The 16,104-nt window shown below is 39.9% G+C and overlaps 1 protein-coding gene across 7 annotated transcripts in view; it reads right to left on the bottom strand.

The window, feature by feature from the left end:
- The window catches only part of BNC2 (basonuclin 2), a 429,626-nt gene that overhangs the window by 296,354 nt on the left and 117,168 nt on the right, over positions 1–16,104 (bottom strand). The gene's annotated exons all lie outside the window — the stretch shown is intronic.

Below are 16,104 nucleotides of genomic sequence, written 5' to 3'. Positions count from 1 at the left end.
TCTGCACAGATACCCCTATCATTTATGCATAGATTGTGACTCCCCGAGCTTGCCTTTGCTCGGTTTAACAGCTGCCTGTCAGGTGTGCCGGCAGCACTGGAGACCCAACCATCAGCTTCAGACTCTCAGCTACTGCATGTCATTGGATAGCAGAGCTAAGAGTCAACTGCACTGTTCCACTGTCAGGCACTAAATGACACCCTGCACTAACCCCTCTCCAGACACACGGATAGAGAGATACGCACTTATGTACACTCCAAGCAGCACCATGATCAGGGATGGTCCACGGGGCAAGGAGAGACTGGGGCCGTTCCCAGGGAATTTTTCCCAACAATGCTTTTGGGTATAGCATGCAATATCTGACATCAGTCTTTGCTTTAACATTTGTAAACTGCTAGGCTTAAAAACATTTTTTTCCCCTGATTACACTGGAAGAAAGAAAAATACTCAGCTATGAGAGAATGTGAAGTTGGCTTAGGTGTTGTCTAAAATGTTAGCTCCTAAAAGTCATATAGTATGTACTGGACTATTTATAACCACATATAAACTTCTAGAGAAAATAATATACATAGAGACATGACCTTACACTCTAAAAGGTAAATAAATAAACCTAGCAGTTTTTTGAACATAGAAGATGCACAATAAACATCTGCAAAATAAATACACACTATTTACTACCCAGTTCCCTCAGGGCATTAATTACTCAACTGGATGTTGAACAATAAGAAACTGAATGGGAAAGGAAAAAAGTGTACCTTTTCTTAAAGCTCAAAAGTAGAAAAAAAAATCCTTTGTTAAAGTTCCTGGATGAAGCCTCTACAATATCCTTTCAAATTATAAAAAAGAAAAAGATGAAGAAAAAAAGCCTGTCCCATTTCAGGTAAAAAGTAATGAATATAAAAACTCCATTTTTCATTCAAGATCTCCATGGAAAATTCTATAACGTTTTCCGGCCTGATGAAATATAACCTCGATAGCGTGTCATATTTTTAATTAAACCAGGTTTAAGACAAAACATCTATTTATTAGATCATATTTATCTACCTTCTTCATGGAAAAGCAGAACTGAACAAAACACACTGTACATATGCAGTAACTCCAAAATGGAAAGCTAAATTCATGTCATCTCATAAAAGTAGTCAGCAGCAAAAAGCCATCCTTCCTAAACTTAAACTGTAAGGCACATTAATCTTCGACCACCTACAAATACCGAGGACAAATGTACCACTCTCCTTGCTCTTTCTTAACTCAAGAATAACAATAAACCTTACTCTCTGAAACAACAAAAGAAACAGAAAAGAGCTTCCGTGGCAGCTCGGTGTCATTAGTGGACAATGAGAAAAGATGAGAAAACGTGCACTGTGTTGACACAAATGTGCCTTCCCCTCTAGAACCGACATCTCCTGAAAGCTTTTCTGTTAAACTTCCCTCCGGTTCACCACCATTAAGCACAAAACAAGTCTCAAAAGCAGCAAATTCAATATCTGAAGAGAAACAAACAAGAACCCGAAGAATTGTTGCCTTAAAATATATTAAGTCCACCTGTGGTCAATAAAAATATTCTTGGCCCGGGGGGGGGAGCCAGGAAAAAGACCCTGTGAGTCAATTGTCAACAGTGACTGTACCTTTACAGCTAGCTATTACCCATTTAAACTCCCTCTAAAATCTGCTAGCCTCTTGATTTCTGAAGTGGCACTCAGTGCCTCAGTCAAGCTGCATGCTCAGCTCCTGACCTTCCCACTAATGGCTGTTATTTGTGGGAGGCTTAAGGACACTGTCAATAGCAAGCTTCCTCCTCGCTCCTTGCAGGCTCTGTTGTATCCCTTTGCCTGCGTGTTCTCTCTAGCGTGCCTCTGGCTCTCCTGCTTTCACCCTCTCAGCTCCCCCTCCTTCCTTCTTCTCTCCTTCACTCCCTCTTCCTCTTCTTCCAGCCCCCACCCCTCCTTTCTCTCAGTCCTGTGGTCCTCTCCTTTCCCAGGTATCCCCTCCTCACCAACCACACACACACACACACACACACACACCCACAAAAATCAACTGGCATGCAGCAGCAAGCACCTGCAGTAATAGATTCTTTTATTAAAACTGTTATTCTGCAAGACTTGAAATTCCCCGTGGACTGGGCCATGTCAAAGCCGATATAATTAACTAGAGGCTCAGCAATGGATCAATTACCAGACAAGCAAGTGATAGTGAAATCAATGAAAGATCATCAGCCACATTATCAGTGTTGCAACTCATTAGGGCAAAACTGAGAAATGTGCTCAAAGCAAGCCCAAGCAAGGTGGCATTACAAAACAAAGGGCTAATTTGGAGACCCTGCTGTGAACAATCTGTAACAGAATTAGCCTTTTTTCCCCCTAAACTGCACAGCTCAGTAACTAAATGTGACAGACTGAGAGAAGCAGTTTATTAAGACACCAACCCCAAGTTTATTTAGTTCATAAACTCCCTCCTAGAAAATCAATACAGTCTGTACAGGGTTATTAGGCTGACTAGCTAATACATCCAAATCTAGTCTCCTGGCCAGCAGTCGTCTGAGAAAATGCTACCCAGAGTAGGCAAACGGAACTCTTTCAGAGAGCAAAGCTTGAGTTGCTCTAGATGAAACAGGTCTACAGTGTAACATGTATCTGGCACATTACTGCCAAGGCACAAGCCTCAAAAGCACCAAGTTATCTTTCTACGGTTTAAAAAAAGTTGTTTTTTTTTTTTTACCTACAACTCTACCATGCAATTCTGCACCTGCTAAATGGATTTGATCCAACAAAATTTTAACTTGTTTGTAAGAATAGTCTACAAAGACAAGCTTTATTACAATGAGACAACAATTAACCCAGACCTAGCAAGAAATGAGTGAACGAGTCAACTAAAACAAAAACCTCAAGCATATACACATGCTGTGCTTTACAGATTTTAAGTTTCAAACATTCATTTTTAAATCCAGTTTTCAAAATACAAATTTGACTCCTCTAGAACTTTCCACTCACTTCCACATATAAACACAGCATGCAGAGTCCTCAGTCTTAGGGTAATCTTCTGTCTAGCAAGCAGGACACCTGTATCATTTTAAGGACACAGGTACAAAAACTATATACCCACTAGGTACAAAGATGACTTTTGAGTTTGTCCACTGGCTGTATAGTCTGAAGATTGTAGAATAACTGTCTGGAATCATTTGTATTAAAATTACTTAAAACTAGGGGAGTAGAAGCAGGCATCACTTACACAGTAATTGTTTTTCTGCTCTCCCGATTCCATGTATTTCCACTTAAAGAATCACGAATCCTAAAGGCTATGTGTTGGCGTTCCTACCCTTACTGATAGTGAGAGATGGACCATGGGAAGAAGAAGTACACCAACTAGGTCTAAATGGCACCCAAGTTATTAAAGATATTATGGAAATGTGAATACCTCCACCTCACCACAACATGTAGCAGAAATACACTTACACAAAAGTAAGAAACTCAAATGAAGTTTACAGTGTTAAAATAGATTGGAGAATGGAAGGAAAAAACAAAAAGACAACAGCTTTTGGAAGTGATTTCTGATGTTTATGATGTTTTCACATTTAAAATGTTCCAAGAAAAGGATTACACTATTAACATGACTTCAGTGTACTGGCTCTAAGATACTAAATCTTAAATTTCAAAAAAAACCACAAATCTTTATTTTCATAGGACTATAATAAAATCCAATTTATAGACTGCTGTAAATAAACATTTTTCCCCTAACTTTTGAGCTGGTACTCTACTAAGCATTTCAAAGCTCATGTTTTTGAGTAATCTGTAAAAAAGTTAGATATATATAGATATAGATATTCTACAAAGAATAGTCTATTGGTATCTATAGTCTATTGATATCTATACTATAGATACCAATGTCTCAGATCATAATCAAAAGTTGTAATTACAGAGAAATTTTATTCTTAAAAACCTTTTTGCATATAACTACATACTGTGCATGTACCCTCAATGAGATCCAATTAGTTGCAAAGAATTTGCATTTCAGTTAGTGTGGGATAACAAGACTACAGGGAGGCACAATGCAATTCCACCAGCAGGGTAAGAAAGTGTGTTCTTTTTTGTTAGCTCTGTAAGCAATAATTCCCACAACTGACTGTTGTAAATGTTACTGATCTTTTCAATATTTGGGTATTGAGGTGGGTTAGGTTTTTCCCTCCATTAAAAAAAAAAAAAATCACATGTTGGTGCAGATATGAGCCACAATGAACACCTTGAAGAAACAAATGAGCGAAGGATTTTGTTTTGCGTGTTCATATGTGGGGTTTTTTTTTGGGGGGGACTGCATACTTTTTCTTTTCTTTTGGATACTTATTATAATTCTTTTAAAGGCACATTGCTTTCTTAAAATAAGTTCCATAAGTGGAGGTAAGGAAGCATCATTGAGATAGTTTCATATAAATATATATGGCTTTGTGATAAAGGCATACATTTAGTACACTGAGAAATTACTCAAGAATTTTCCTCTTTTCTAGCTATGTTTCCAACAATGTAAATCCTAAGCAAATATCAAATAAATGTACAATTTATATACACAGTTTAACAAGCATCTGTAGGACTTCTGCTGGTTCACGGAACAATACCTGTAATTCCCTGGGTTCAGTTCAGCAGCTGTTAACAGATTCTGTAATCTGTAATGACAGTAAACTGGCCTTTGCTCTTCTTTTATTCACTATTCATTTTCAAGGCTTGGTTAAGTACAGAGCTGGGTTAAAGATCAGTGGTTTTTCATGTGACACAAGCTGGTATTCATCTAATGGCTTGTCAAGACAAAACTGTCCCTGTTCTTGCCAAAATAATAAAAATGACGCTCCACATCGCATGACAATCAGCACTTCCTTGTGGCAAAACAACTCAAGCTTTTGTACTTCACATATTTTATAGAGAAAAATATTCAATAATTGGCTATCCAATCCTATCTGTGGAATTAGGCTGCCATTCTCAACGGAGATTTCTTAAATGTTATGACCTCTCAACATGTAAACTAGTTCCTAATCAAATCACACTTTACAGTATAAAAAGAATGCTGAAGCTACAAATTCATATGGCATTAAGGTATATAACTTAATATATGCAAATTATGCAGAAGCAGCAGGCTGGGCCCAGTCACAGAGGTGCGGGGAATCAATTGAGGAAAAGTCATTTTTCTTGAGAACAAAGTATGGGACTTGCTTTGCAACATCTGTTGGGCTGTGTGAAATGTTAACAGATGTCTTAAGTGTAAAAAGGAAAAAGAATTAATAAAGGAAACCTCCTCTGAGCAGATAATCCACCCCAATTTCCATATTCCAGAGAAAAAAAGTTGACAGCAACCTTTTTCCCCTTTGAGACCTGCCATCCCTACTTTTTATTGTGTAAAGTTTCATTTTCTACGTGACGCTAAGGGGAAAAATTCTTTGACTCGCTATAAAGAATAGAGAAAACGTAAAACAATAATTTCCACTGAGGTTTCCCCTTTGTGAATAATTATATCATAATCTAAGCTGCCTGTTTTCCCTTGAGTCATATAGGTCATTTGATGCCAAGACAGTGAAAATTCACCCCTCCCCCCAAAAAAACATACAAAAAATGAACTATTACTCTACTCTGCCTGCATGTTTTGGGGGAAAGGAAGGAAAGGAGATTAAAAAGCAGCTTTTAAGATAGAGTTCAGATATGAACACATCTCTACCCTTGAAGGGGATTCACCTATTACACCTACATCTCCCGCTCTCCACTGGCTCCTAATTTCCTTCCATTACCAGCCTTGTAAGAGTTGAAGTACCCCTCTTTCAACCGCCAATTATTCTACAGAAGCAAAGTCTGATGATCTTGAAGAACATTTTTGGATTCTACTAGTTGGATCCCTGCATTTAAATTTTAAGGAAACCGGAAAACTTTTCTTAGTTAACAATTCTCATTCGTGTCTCAATTTACCAGATGATCTAGGCACACCTGAATGCAGCCACCTTTAATCCAGATTAAAAAGATGACGCAGGCTGCCAACTACTGCATCTAACCCTGGGCCCGCTTGTGTATGAATGGACTGAACTATGCACCTGTGGTCTTCTATAAATCTTCCTCTTTGGAGACATCAATCCTATGGCTTATTCTCTGAAATTCTGGGACATAAATTTGGGCTGACAGCTCATGGATTAACCAATTCAAAATGCAGTTAAGGATCTTTATAGATTCAAATGAAGGAGGAAAAAAATGGTGTTGTCCCCTTGGATGGCCAGTCTCAATCACTGGCCCCTCTCTCCTCTACGAGATTCTGTGTTAAAATTGTACATGTTACAATTTAAAACTGTTTACAGCTACACCTTCTCCAGACAGCCCTGGCAGCCTGCACTGGGCATTTCAGTATATAGAAACCTCAGCCAGAACGGCTTGAGGATTTCAGGGGACAAGAAACGCAGGCATACCTTTGATTTTTGGTTAGTTTGTTTTTTGCCAAAGCATCATGGGTACTAAATGCTCTAGTGTTTACTCACAGGAATACCATAGGAGAGCACATGACCAAAAAATAACAACAATAATAACTGCTATACCAAAAGAATTGATCAGCTACACTGAGGGAGAAGCTTGTGCACTGAAAACATCATAATGTGATCTCAGACTATGGGGAAGACAGGCCTCCTAAAATTAAGCTTGAATAGGACAGAGATTTAAATCACTTGCAGCAGTGGCAGGAACATCCCCCATAAGCAAATACTACCTAAACACTTCATCCTTCTATGGCAAAAGGGAGAAACCGCTCTGGTTGACACTTGTCTCTGTACCAACTGGCACAATCGATGTGATACAGCATCTGCTGACAGCCTAATCAGGGCCTCAATTTCAGAGAAACACATCAAGGATGTTTTCAGGGATATATCCAAATGCCATAATCCCTTGATATGCTCTAAAAAAATTTTTAAATAAAGAGAACTTGGGTAGGGTGTGGTAGATGAGGTAGTTTATAAAATGTTACGGAAATGATGAATCCTTAGAATCAGGACATTTGCAGATGCAAAAAGCATCTGAGGTTGGCATGAATCTCGAGCCTCCAAAAAAAAAAAAATGAAATCTTTTACCTACCCTGTTTTGGCTTAAAGACAGAAAAGTGACTTTATTCATCTTTTCTCAGCTATGAACAGTGACAGTGGCTTCTTCCTACCATAGTGTAAAGTTCATGTTTTATGAGAAAGTCTAGAGGAAAACAACCAGTAACGTGTTTCCTTAAATGAGCATCAAAAAACAGGCTGGGGAGCATACAGCGGGCAATTAGTTTTTATAACCATGAAGAGCTACAAGCGCTGTAAAGACAGTGCTAATTTCTCTATTTACTTCCTTCTAAAGTCTGCAGACCCAAGAAACTTGCAACCCCAGTGAACTTATCACAATAATAGTTCAAATTACTGTCGGGAAGGAAGATTGAGATTCGTAGGCACCCAGTTAATCCAACACTGCTTTTAGAGCTGTCACAGAAAAAAGCAACTCCGCTGATGGTACCCTCTTAAATGAAATTCACAAACTTAAAAAATAAGTTTAAAAAGTGAAATACTGGGCTTCCCTGGTGGTGCGGTGGTTGAGAGTCCGCCTGCCGATACAGGGGACACGGGTTTGTGCCCCGGTCTGGGAAGATCCCACATGCCGCGGAGCCTGCGCCATGGCCGCTGAGCCTGCGCGTCCGGAGCCTGTGCTCCGCCACGGGAGAGGCCACAACAGTGAGAGGCCCGCCTACCGCAAAAAAAAAAAAAAAAAAAAAAAAAAAAAAAAACGTGAAATACTAGTATATGTGAAGTTTCATAATCCTCGGAAAACCACAGAGGCTAGTTCATATAGATAGACAGATAGATATACTTATTTAAATGAAAAAAATGTTGAAACAAAGCAAATTTGAATAAACCTGAATATTGTTTTCAAAATTAAGGAACTCAGAAGATGCCAGAAACTCATTAACAGCATATTAAAAATAGGAAGAATTAATGGGTAACTTAGTTCTGAATAGTGATGACCTTCTGTGGGGAGTAGTGACTACAAGAGGCACAAGGAAAGCTGCTGAGGTCCAGGTGGTGTCCTGTATCTCCATCTCATTGGTGGTTCTGGGTATGATCACTTTGTAAATATTCACCAAGCCATATACCCCTATGATTTGTACACTTTTCTGTATGCATGTTACACTTCGGTTCTAAACGTTTACTACTGCTACTGTGAACAGTACTGCTAGTAAAAACAGTGAAAACAATAAATTAGAACTATGTAAAAGAAAGAAAAAAGGGAGGGAAAAGAAAAACTAAGGGGGGAGTGGGAGAGAAAAGAGAAGGGGCAGAAGACGACAGATACTTTATCACAGTCAAAAATCATTCATGTAACTGCCACTAAATGTACTGCTTGCAATGATTTCTTTAAAGGTAATAAGTGTGAGGAATCAAGCAAATACCTGAGTTTCACAAAATGGTGATGAGTGTGAAAGACAGTAAAAGGGAGGGAGACAAATACTTAGGTGAGAGATACCTTACCTAGGCGGTGCCAGAATGGGAGTGTATCCAAGAGGCTTAAACATACCTCAACTTGAGCAGCATCAACCCCACAACAGGGGATCCTGAAAGGTGCTTGCCCGCCCTGCTCATTAAGCCTATCCTCTGACTTGTGACTATGGCTATTTGCAGTGGGCGCTAGGCATGCCTGTTGAGAGACTGGGAAGGAAATTACACATACTCTGCAGACAGTATTATTTGGAGACACTGAGTACATTAAAACAGGTCAAAAACAAAAACAATTGCAAATCCACTCCTCTGACCACCTAAACACTTTTTAAGAGTTAACAGTCTCTAAGGCTGACAGCAGCCAACCATTAAATAAGTCCTGGAGAGAATGGAAGTAACAAAGTGGGAAGAAGTGAATAATTTGCTGATTGATAATATATACACTTTTGCCCTGACTAGCTCAGTTTCTAGCTCCCTTTTCTTCCATGTGTTATAAAGACATATTTTAAACTAAGCACTTTTAGCCACTGTTAGGGAATGCTGATCAAAGCCCTACTTGCCAACTACAAGAAGGTGTGGGGAACACGAAAGTTAAAACATAGTCCCTGCTCGTGAGAAGTTTACAATCTAGTACAGATAAGCCAGGTACAATCTAGTACAGATAAGCCATGTACAAAAACAACTTTAATAAAACAACGTGATAAGTAGAGGTAGCAGCCAAACTGTACAGGACTTAAGAAAAGGAGATTCCTTCCAGCTGGTATGGGAAGAGAAAGTTTCTAAGCAGAAGCAGCATTTGCACTGGAACTTAAGAACCGATAATTTTTCTAAAGAAGTGGTCCATTGGACTTCCCTGGTGGTCCAGTAGTTGCGATTCTGCACTTGCAACACAGGGGATGTGGCTTTGATCCCTGGTCGGGGAACTAAGATCCCACATGCCACAACCAAAAAATTAAAAAAAAAAAAATAGAGAAGTGAGAGCTGTCAAAAATTGAATCAGAGTACCGAGGCCAATGGAAAGGAGACACCCAAAAGAAGTGGTCCAGTTGGTGGACTAGAACGTTACGGTGGAATCAGTGTAGAGCGATGATGAATGAAAGGGGTAGACTGGTCAGTGGGAACTATTATAATGGGAGGGGTCCTGTATGTCACTAGGAAGAGTTGCTATTTATCCTGTTATCCATCAACAGTCAAGACCGCTGAAAGCTTCTCAACAGCAGCACAGTATGAACATTACTGTACTTGAAGAGGATTTATCTGGCAACAGCATGACGGACGGACTGAAGTGTGCAAAGACAGAAGCAAAGATACCAATTAGGATAGCTATTACAACAATCTGGGTAAAAAGACTACAGGCAATAGGGCTGGGGAAAAAAGAGCAAGATACAGCATGGAGATAAAATCCAGGGGACAAGAATGACTCATGTGCGTAACAAATGAGAAGAGCCAAAGATGACACTAAAGCTCTGATATTCTGAGCACAGGAAACTGGTCTCACTCTCAACAGACATGGGAACAAACGAGTTGGTGGGCATATACGGTAAGCTCAGTTTGAGAAAACAGTAGGTCACACTGGTGACTAGGCAACTAGAAACATTCAGAAAATAGGTTGACGCTGTAGTTATTGGATCTGAGAATCATCAATAGAGAAGGGACACAATAGGTAAAAGAAAGTGGCCCAAGTTAGCGTCTTGGGGGATACACACAGTTACTGTGGGAGAAGACAGGAGCAGCATGAACAGGGGCACTGTGATTGTCCAGTGTTCTCAATGGCAGGAGAAGTCAGAGTTTAGAGAGTTTTAAATGCTCTAAGAAACACTGCTACATTTAGAGTGCAGTAAAACCAAGTACAGTAATAAATATAATAAGAGCAAAACAAAATGCATGGGAACGATAAATACCAAAATCAGAATCCTGCTTGAGGATGGGAGGGCAGGTATTGGATAGAGGAAATGGCAGTGGCTACAATGGAATTGGGATGTTAACCCAGGGCTTCAGATGTATTTGTTCATTATTAGTTCTTAAGCTTCAATAAATGGCTGTTCATTATCCCATTCCTCATATATGTTTGTGGTTGCGATATTTTATAATTATATTTTGTGTCCTAAGAGAAATGTCTTAGTGGGCAGATAGGTATAGAAGTTAGAGGATCTAGACTGGAAAGAAGTGAAGAAGTAAGCAAAGTACAAAGACAAAGGAGGCAGAAAAGGGCAAACATTCTATGGAGAAATTCTGCAAAGAAAGCAAGTAAAGTAAGAGAAAGGTGGTCTGAGAGTTTGCAGGGCCTGGGAGAAGTCTTAGTGTGTTGATTGCTTGTTTCTCACAACAGTGAAGAAAAAGGATCGCAGGCAAAGGGGACAAAGCCAGGGGAGAAAAGGATACTGAAGACCTAAGCCAGAGGGAAAATGATTAAAAAAAAAAAAAAGGGTTCTAGGAGAGAATGCAATCAGGAAAACAAATGAAAAGGGTACTCTTGAAGGGAGGAGAAAATTTTTTTTTCTTAGAAACCAGGGTAAGAAGAGAAAAAAATTCTGTGGTTAAAATATATATATCTCAAAAGTGCTCATGTAGAAAGCCAATTTACTATCCATCTCCCCCACTAAGCTTTCACTTGTTGAAAGTAAGAGAGTTTTATCTATCTTTGGTAATCCAGGGCCTAACAGAGTGCTTAACACATAGTAAATGCTCAATAAATGATAGCTACACAAAGGACATGACTGACCATCTCAGGAAAGATGAGGGCACTTGCTAAAAGAGACAGGACAGGAAGAAATCAAGGACCAACAGAGAGTAGAAAGTGTTTGGTCCAGTTGGAGAGGGTAACATGAAACTGAATCAACGAGAAATGAATAAAAGAAATGGCAAACTGCAGAAAGAACTCAGCCTTGGTTCCTGTAAAACTCTGAAAAGTTACAAGTAAGTGGACTGGGTTCAAGAAAGTGTAGCTCCCGTTTCCCAATCTGGAAAGTAGAATATTAGAAGCAGCAAGAAGCTCTTAATGCAAAACTGAAAAATGCCTTGTTTGAAATGTACACCCTGACATGCAATAATACACTGTATTTCTTTACCTCATAGCATTCTTACAGGATTAGTTCTTATCAAGAAAGTGAAACACTGAGAAGTGACTTTTGGATGAAGTCATTTAATTTTTATTTAGATGTCCCCCAAATCTAAGTGTTTACTAGGTAGGTCTTTTTAAATATCTATGAACTTCTTCCTGGCTAATGAAATTCCCCAAAGCAAACAAAAATCAAAAAACGTTATGCTTTCTCTGGATATATGCCCAGGAGTGGGATTGCTGGATCATATATATGGTAGCTCTATTTTTAGTTTTTTTAAGGAAACTCTATACTGTTCTCCATAGTGGCTGTACCAGTTTACATGCCCACCAACAAGAGATACACGCACCTCAATGTTCATTGCAGCACTATTTACAATAGCCAGGACATGGAAGCAACCTAAATGTCCAACAACAGAGGAATGGATAAAGAAGATGTGGTACATGTATACAATGGAATATTAACCATGAAAAAGAACAAAATAATGCCATCTGCAGCAACACGGACAGACCTAGAGATTGTTATACTGAGTAAAGTCAGACAGAGAAAGACAAATATCATATGATATCACTTATAAAAGTGGAATCTAAAAAAAAAAAGGTACAAATGAACTTATCTACAAAACAGAAACAGAGTTACAGATGTAGAAAATAAACTTATGGTTACCAGGCAGTAAAGTGGGGGAGGGATAAATTGGTAGATTGGGATTGACACATACACACTACTATATATAAAATAGATAACTAGAGCTTCCCTGGTGGCGCAGTGGTTGAGAGTCCGCCGGCCGATGCAGGGGACACGGGTTCGTGCCCCGGTCCGGGAGGATCCCACATGCCGCGGAGCGGCTGGGCCTGTGAGCCATGGCCGCTGAGCCTGCGCGTCCGGAGCCTGCACTCCGCAGCGGAAGAGGCCACAACAGTGAGAGGCCCGCGTACAGCAAAAAAAAAAAAAGAAAAGATAACTAATAAGAACCTGCTGTACAGCACAGGGAACTCTACTCAATACTCTGTAATGACCTATATGGGAATAGAAACTAAAAAAGAGTGGATATATGTATAACTAAATCACTTTGCTGTACAGCAGAAACTAACACAACATTGTAAATCAACTATAATAAAAACAGATTTTTTTTAAGTTATGCTGTGTCACATCTGTGACTTGAATGAAGGACTGGGAGATGTGGAACAATGTCACTTCATCAGCAAACATGAGAGGAAGCTGAGGAAAGCTTAGACCCGCTCCTTCCTGCAATCCAGGTCTCCAGAACTGCAACTGTGGGCCAAAGTCACCCCAGCTCTCTGTACAATCAGTGGTGGTTGCATTAGCGCTCTCGGGGCACTCTCAGTCCAGATTCCCCATAGAGAACTGGGAAATGCTGAGTTCCAACACCTGGCCAGCATCAGCAACCACCAAACAGTCACCTCCGGGACCTCGACAAAGACATTCATCCGCTGTGCTCGCAGCCACTCCAGACCGCCTTCCTAACAGAGTCCTTTCTGCGAGGACCACTGTCTAAGTGACCTGTCACAGAGCTTATAAAGCAGCATTACTACTGTGGGCCAAAACGAGATTGATCTTTGAGCTTCGTGGTCTTCTGTTGTCAACGGTGCATTATAAAACCAATACTAAATACTTTATAAACAGGTCTCCCTACAGTGTATTAGAAGAATAGTGCATATTTCATGACCCATAGTTAGGTAGCCACATATCCATCAGACTAATAAATTATTTATTAGGTGCTCAGAAGTGCAATAAGAGTCAATAAACTAACTTCTGAATACTTACAAGCTACTATTTCACTGGAAATTGCACCTGAACGAGAAGACTAGCGCACTCACTGAATGGGGGATGGAAACATCCCGGCTCTCTCACATGTCCTGTTAGAAGGAAGCACAGGCCTCATGCGTGAGAAGGGGACCTGAAAAAAGTGTCTTGGTTATTGAACATACAAAGAGCACCAACCAACCCTATATTTGTTTCCTTTCTTTTCCATATAGTCTTCTCTGGTCCTACCAACCTTGGAGACAGCTCAGAGAAATAAAAATTAGTGGAAACATTTCCAACACACCCTGAGTCAGACCATATGACAACCACCACCACCACTCATGCTTTGCGTCTGACATCTCCAAAGAAACTATCCAACGGCTTGAGTGCCCAAGCTCTCTGCTGTATGTACAGCATAGAATTTGGCACTTATGAACCTCAGGTTTAGAGTAGCTTTTTTTTTTTTCTGTTTTCAGTTAAAGGTCCCAAGATCAGAGACACTCAATGATACAGTCCCTGGTACCCAGTCCAACACCATCAGGCATCTCTTTCTGGGTTCCACCCCTTTGAAAAAGGACCTTCTGTTCAAGAATGTATTCCAGCCCTTCAAGAAGGAATTTCTTCAGCTGGGAGTTATTTCCCAAACTATCAGAGGCGTGGACCTTTGTGTAGCATTGTGGGTGCCAATGGTTTCACATGCTGGCCACATTAATACTGGAGAGCAAGCATCTGTAACCCACAGCTGAGTGTGCTCCAGCCCCAAAGCACCCGCAAGGCTGATGCCAATGCAAACCACTCTTCCCATCCCACTTCTGAACCACACTGGTTTTCTCCAGGAGCCAGGGGCTAAGATACAGTTCTGAAAATGAAGATTTTGGGTTCTTTCCATTCACATGATGGGTACAGAGTGTTGAGAAGAATACAGCCAGGGGGGACTGGCTCTTTTTTTTCTTTCCCGTTCCATACCAAGTGAACAAACCATAAAGAGGTTTACAGTGTCTAATGGTGTTCCAAAATATCCCAAGGGAAAAACCTAAATGGATAGATGTTTGCACACAGTTTTACGTCTTTCTTCCTAGAGTCTTATAGTTTTACCCCCATAGGCTGGAGGTTTTAAGGTTGAAAAATATTTTATGTGGGTAGGAAAAAGAAGTGGAAATAAAGGAGAAACATGTGAGAGATCTCCGCTTTCTCATCACTTTCTCAAAGAGACCTTCCCGAGTCCTGGAAATAATGGAAGAGTTGATGTAAAACTGTAAGACAAGACAAGTTTCTTGTATTACTTTTGCTACTACAACCACTACAGCTAAGATGATTATTCATATTAATGAGTTTGGTATGTAGACTAACTATAAGGGAAGCAGTCTCTGACCTCAAGTACTTATCTTTGTCTTTTGGGATTTATTCCTCCTGCTAGATTTACTTTTATTCTTCGTACCCTTTCCCAGAGGAAGTGATCATCACTCAGGACTTGTAGCATTTCCATGGGTGGGGTTTAAATATGGCAAAGACAAGGGAGAAAACTTTTGCCCTTGGACAGAGACAATGTTGGCCCCAGAGCTCAGGATGTCTAGAGTTTGTGACAAAAAGAAATAGAAACTCCCTGTGAATTTTTTACACTGGTCTCACTGAGCTTTATCAGAAAAATCTTATAAAGCGTGAAAGCAGATAGTATTCCAGGGAGCACGCAAGCACGCGTTCACACAAACTGTATCACTATCACCGCAAGCACGCGTTCACACAAACTGTATCACTATCACCGCAAGCACGCGTTCACACAAACTGTATCACTGCACACAAATGAGCTAACGTTAGATAAGTCTTGATCCACCCTTTATACTCAGCTATTTGTGTTTTGTGTGTGTGCTTATAGCACTTGTCAGAGATATCCATGGAGTCAGTTTTGCCCAAGTGTTTCTGCAGTCAGATTACGCGGGTTTGAATACCCATGGAACCTTTTACTCGTCGTGTGACCTCAGCCAAAATTCCTCATCTATAAAAAGGAAATAATACTAGCTCACCCAATTGCTGTGAAGATTAAACATTTTGATTAGTGCAAGACGTTTGGCTGAGTGAATAGCACATAGGCGCTCAATAAATATTAGGTGCTGCATATATATGTGTGTGAAGAGAGACTGCAAACCAGAAGCCCTCAGGCCAAGTTTGCTTTGCTTGGCTCCCTTCATGAGTATGTATGAGTGTGCAAGTGTGTTTAATTCGTAGGCAACATGTTAAAAAAAGAATCAAGAAATTTTAAATGAAACTATGGATTTCCAGCTGTTGGGGACAGGGTGGAGTATCAGGGAACTAAAGATACAGCAGCAGAAATCTGTGTTTCTTCATAACAACGATCCTCCGAGGTGGAGCTGTGCTCTCAGATGGGCACAGTCTCCATGACTCGCCTTCATATTATAAGCCACTTGTTTCCCTCAATTCCATCATTTGCCTGACCTCTATAGCCATTTGAGTTTGCGACCCCTGCCTATAAGTGACTCCTCCTTAACATGGCATACATATATGAAGAATTCACACATAAATGAATATCATATTTAAAGTGTCAAGTACCAAAAACGTTTTCTATCATGTCTACCTCTGACAAAAGTAACACTGAAATGCATTATGTTCCCTTTTGCATTTTCCTAAACCGTACATTGTTTTATATTTATTTATATATGTGTGTGTGTGTGTGTGTATATCTATATCTATATATCTATATCTATATATATATATATAAAAGCAGTGAGTAAATACATTACCTGTCACTATATCAGGGCTTTTGCCACAGTTACAGATATGGGCTTTGTGACA

Source organism: Orcinus orca, chromosome 6, assembly GCF_937001465.1.
Source record: "Orcinus orca chromosome 6, mOrcOrc1.1, whole genome shotgun sequence".
In the NCBI taxonomy this organism is placed as follows: Eukaryota; Metazoa; Chordata; class Mammalia; order Artiodactyla; family Delphinidae; genus Orcinus; species Orcinus orca.
This window is presented reverse-complemented; position numbering and strand designations above follow the sequence as displayed.